Source organism: Poecilia formosa, unplaced genomic scaffold (genome assembly GCF_000485575.1).
Source record: "Poecilia formosa unplaced genomic scaffold, Poecilia_formosa-5.1.2 Scaffold286, whole genome shotgun sequence".
Lineage (NCBI taxonomy): Eukaryota > Metazoa > Chordata > Actinopteri > Cyprinodontiformes > Poeciliidae > Poecilia > Poecilia formosa.
In genome coordinates, this window is record NW_006800225.1 from 290242 (window position 1) to 294563 (window position 4322).

Here is a 4322-nt window from a genome sequence, read left to right on the forward strand (position 1 = left end):
AGAAAAGCTAAACACACCATTTTCTGTGCGACATAAATTATATGTGAAATACTATTGGATTGAAATTAATTTAACAAACTTTATACCGTGCTCTATTTTCATGGAAAGCACTTTCTGTTCTTGCACCGAGCTGGCCACAATAATCTAATAGAGCACATTGACATTTAGCCACATGCTCCTTAGATAACGCACTATGATGACCACAAAAGTTCAAGTAAACCATTTTGAAGGTAATTCTTGTTGCTGTGGGTGACCTAAGGAGTCAGCAGTGTGTGCCAGTCAGTGAGAATGAACTAAAGAAAATATAAACCTCTCTCCGTTCTGTGTTCATAGTGGTACCCTCTGTTTACCTAGAATAAACCCATAGGGTCATATCAGCCGTCAGAGGAGACGTTGGCGCCCGATTCAAACCGAGTTAATACAGAGGCTACGTTTGTGTCGTTTTGGGGAAATTGTAATCGGCGATTTTACCGAAGAGCACATTGACACAACTCGAATGACAACTGTTGGTGGACTGTGCAATGATGTGAGAAGTCTGGTGGAGCCAGCTGCAACAGGAAGTTGTCTTCTTCGTTGGCTTTAGCCTGCAGTAACATCCGGCCGTTGATCGCGTGACTCGTGAATAAAGTGTTTCTTTTACAGTTTTGCGAAATATCTATTTCGATACGGCCGAAAAACCACCTCCTCCCAGCGCAACAACGTTTTTTTTTTTTTTTTTTTTTTTTATCGAAAACGTAAGTAATTTCTTTCTAAGTTGGCGGGGTTTCCATTAAGCCAATTTATTTTTCGTAATTTCAAATTGCACAATTCTGTGCAATTGAGCGCCACTGTCTTGCAACTTTTGAACGCGTCCTTCTCCAACACACCTGCATCAAATGAGCAGTTAATGTCCAGGCTGCTGCAAAACCTGTTGCCATGACAAGGAGGTTATTCAGCTTTTAATTGAGGTGTGTTGAAGAGGGAAGCCTCCTGAAGCTGCAGGACAGTGGCACTCGAGGACTGGCGTTAAAAATCCTTTTGTGGTACTTTATGGTAATACAATCATTTGAACTAATTTTGGTGTAGCAGAGGCACATTTTAAACATGACTGTGGGCAGTGTTTACTTCCTGGGAATGATGGTTCTAACTAAATTTGGAATTTAGTCGTTGATAATGACACCGAATGTAATTTTATGTTAAGATTAGTCTGTGTCTTTCCTCTTAAGTCTGTATTCAAATCATGAGTATCCCAGTCCGCTTATTAAAGCTGCTGTCTTTGGATGGAACTTTGGATGCTTCCCTTGCCCAACTCTGTTGAATCAAATTCCCCATTCAGCATGTCATTCAGCCCTGCAAAGGCCTGCTAATGAGCCACTAATTTGATGCAGAAGAGCTAAAGGAAGTTGAAGGATTAACTCACAAAGACTGGAGTGGAGCACCCCTGTGTTAGAGCATTGACAGTAACAACTGAACTTCGGGTAATAATCTGTGCCTTTGACTCCATGTTAGACTATTTTAATAGTTCCTCCCCCTCCCCCCTGTTGTGTTGTTAAGAAGGTGTTAGCTCATCTTGTTTTAAACTCACCGCGCTGGTTGTCAGTCAACTAGTGAGTCCTTTGATTTCTTGTGTATTTCTTTTCTCTATCATCTTACTCTTCTTGTCAGGCTTTTTTAAATGGATTTCTTTTTTATTCTTCATATAATCGGATCAGTAAAATGGAATTAAAACCGTGATGATTGGTCCTATGGCGTTAACTTAGTAAGGGAGTGCACGTTTTCATGACAAGGAAACCATTATTTGGAAACTGTTTACCTCTAATCAGATACAAAAATAAAAAGTTTGAAATGTGTGGCAAAAGGGGGAAAAAATGCAGTACAGATTTATCAGCACAGCTTCATGATCAGTTTTTCTTTTGGTCTTAAAATAACTCAAATGAAAGTTTATAAGCAAAAATCAGTTACAGTAACTCTGTAGAAGATAAATGGGGGACGTTGAATACTGTGTAATGAGTAAAACATACATAAGGGGTTAAAAGTTCCTGGACTGCAAAGCTTTAAAGGCAAAGTCGAAATTTCTGCTTTTCCTAAAGGGCTGCTTTCACTGCTTCATGTTTACATTTACATTTCTACTCATTCTTGATGTGACTAGAATTAAAGTGTTGGATACAATTCAGTGTTGATCTTCTGAACATATTGCAGTGTAAAGCTTGAATATTTTTCGAAAATGCTCAGAAACTTGACCCGAGCCAAAACGGCAATGCAGTTGGACACTAGATGGAGCCCTCTAACTTCATACTTGTTTTCATATATGGAGAAGGAGAGGGATAAGCATGTTTTTTTTTTCTTTATCAGTTTCCTTTTTCTAAAATTATCTGAATTTGTGGCCTGCGTAATTCCATGTTTGTGGAATTGAGATTCTTCGTCATGCCAGAGCCTGGATAAAGTGTTTTTTTTGTTTTGTTTGTTTGTTGTTTTTTTGTTTGTTTTTTTACGTGCTTTTGACAAAATGGATCAGTTAGTTGTATTTTGTATGATCTGTGCTACAAGTAGGATTAAAAAATGTGTTCTATGTTAAAAACTGTAGCAGAAATGGGCCCAATTTTCAGTGCTTGCTCTGTTATGTGGGTTTATTCTGCACTGCATCAGTAGATGGAGCCAGAGGACTTATGAAACACTCTACTGCTTGTATGCACACTGTTAATGCTGCCAAATATGGAACAAAATAAATGTCAATATTGAAGAAAGAACATGATTGCCATATGCACCACATGGTACCAGGCGATGCCATATGGTAATCATGTCAACACCCGGCATGGAATAAAATAAGTCAAGATAGAAGGGAAATATTCTCATATTTTTGCAAGCACCCTGGAATTACATTAGCACTGAACTAATTTTTCAAATTTTTTGAAATGCCTAATCAATGCAGTATTTGAGAACTTGGATCTTTGTTTCATCGCAATCTTCTCCAAAGAAAAGAAGCATTGCAGAAATGTTTTTCAAGAACTCCCTGCACAAACTGAGACGAACTGCAGTGAACCACCAGGAGTACGTTTTATATTGCTACAGTATTTTGGCTACCCACTCAAAATGGTACTTTAATATATAAACTTTTTAGAAGAAAAAGTTTAGTAAATGATGCTACTATTGTTAACAAAACCGATCTGAAACCATTAAACTTTTTCTATATCACTATTCAAGATGCACCAACTGCTGGAGTATGAACCTGAAGCTGATGCCCTGATTGTTGCATTCAGTTCTCTTGTGTGACTAAAATATCTTTATTTGGGTAAAGAAAGGGGGCAGGTCTTCTGAACTTAGAGGCTCAATTTAATGTAAGTCAGCCACTTATCAGTTCTGTAAAGGCACATGGTAATACATTTTAATTTTTAACTTATTTTTTAGAGATGTGTAATACTGGAAAGACGTCACTAGGTGGAGCCAGCTGATCTTACAATAATTTTACACTTTTTCTGAGCAATTGTGGCTTTATGAATAAATCTAAGACGGCTGATTCTAAGAAATATGTTATCAAGGTTAAGGCTTTTGTCAGACTCATTTAAGATCATAAATCTTTATACAAAAGCACAAAAATCAAACATTCAATTAGATAAATAGAAATTCATCAGTTGGCATGAAAACACTTGACAATATGCGTAGACTTGAGTTGCAGGTGAAAAACTCTCCTTATTGGTTACCTGTTCATTAAAGCATTCTGAATTTGGAGGTACAGGCGATTGTTATTATGAGAGATTGACAAAACAGAGACTGTCATTTCTTTTATACGTTTTTGTAACCCCGTCTAAAAGAAAGAAGCTCAACTTTTTTTTTCTTTAAAGAAAAAGTGCAGCTAATAACTAGTATCTATTGCAGTGAATTAGCTTTTGTTCTTTTTAAATATCACCTTCCTTTCAAACCTTTTGTTAATTCTGTTCTCTGCTGCGCTGACAGAGAGGGGACAAAGAAGGAACATGGAGTCTGTTGTCGTTTTAGTCAAAGTGGGACAGGATGAGGCTGTGGGGTCTGTGGGAAAAGATAATGATGTAGTGAAGCTCTCTGAGAAGGGAAAAGGTATCAGGACTGTAGCTGCAACAAAGACAGGCGGAGATTATTTCTTCTAACAGTGTGAAAAACATAGCATTTTGTACTGCGTGAAGCTGCAGTTATGCAGGTTGTAGTCGGACACATCTCGTTTGGAATTCATTTATCACTAAAGAAAATTAGAAATCAATCGTCCGATCAGTGATTGGGACATCAGTTGCTTAATTAGATTGGGTTTTCCGCATTTTGTTAACGGCATGTATCAAAATTAAAGTACTAAAAGTACATGTGGTCAATAAAAA

General features: G+C 37.5%; 1 long non-coding RNA gene across 1 annotated transcript in view; it reads left to right on the forward strand.

Moving 5' to 3' along the window:
* Nucleotides 1-484: 484 nt before the first annotated feature.
* Nucleotides 485-4322, forward strand: part of LOC107838617 (uncharacterized) — a 26474-nt gene continuing 22636 nt past the window's right edge. Inside the window, exon 1 of the long non-coding RNA XR_001664704.1 lies at nt 485-1032. This is a non-coding gene — a long non-coding RNA (uncharacterized LOC107838617). The remainder of the gene's footprint in view (nt 1033-4322) is intronic.